Source organism: Microtus ochrogaster, linkage group LG1, assembly GCF_000317375.1.
Source record: "Microtus ochrogaster isolate Prairie Vole_2 linkage group LG1, MicOch1.0, whole genome shotgun sequence".
Lineage (NCBI taxonomy): Eukaryota > Metazoa > Chordata > Mammalia > Rodentia > Cricetidae > Microtus > Microtus ochrogaster.
Genome location: NC_022027.1, coordinates 51,853,635 through 51,854,287, shown reverse-complemented (window position 1 = coordinate 51,854,287; position 653 = coordinate 51,853,635).

The window sequence follows — 653 nt, the reverse complement described above, 5'->3', positions numbered from 1 at the left end:
TTGGTTCAATAGCACATGCCTCCTTTCCCAAGCGGCTACCACCCGTGCTTGGGGATGTCTGTTTTTATGGCACATTTACCAGACCTTTGGGGAGCTAAGAGCAGATGGAAGAACGGTGTGCCAGCTAAGTTCCCTTTTCCATAATGCTCAGGTCCAGAGACCTGGAGTGTAAGTGCCGTTCTTATCTACAGCCGTGTTGATGCAGGTGGACAGGTAGCATCCCATCCTTCCTCTACTTCTGCTGAACGCTAGACCCTGCACACCAAAGCAGAAATAGGGACTTTCCCTCCGCACGGTCAGAGGGGAGTATCAGTTATAAAGTGGTACCCTGGTTATTGAGAACGTATCATAGGCCATATGCCTTACTGAGAGTTTCCCGTATGTTCTTAAAAATCCTCATACACCAAGAGATCCTGCCATTATTTCACATGTATTCAGACTGAACTTCAGGGAAGGAAAGAGTAAGAGATTGCCAAAGATTTAACTGGTAACCAGCAAAACCAGGGTCTAGGCCAGAGTCTTAGGCCAAGGCTTTGTGCCTTCTGATGTAACATGCAGCTCAGGCTGGCCTCCATCTTGAGGGACACAGACGATGTCCTTGAACTCGATCCCTCTACCTTCCCTGTGATGGGATGATAGGCTTGTCCCGCCAT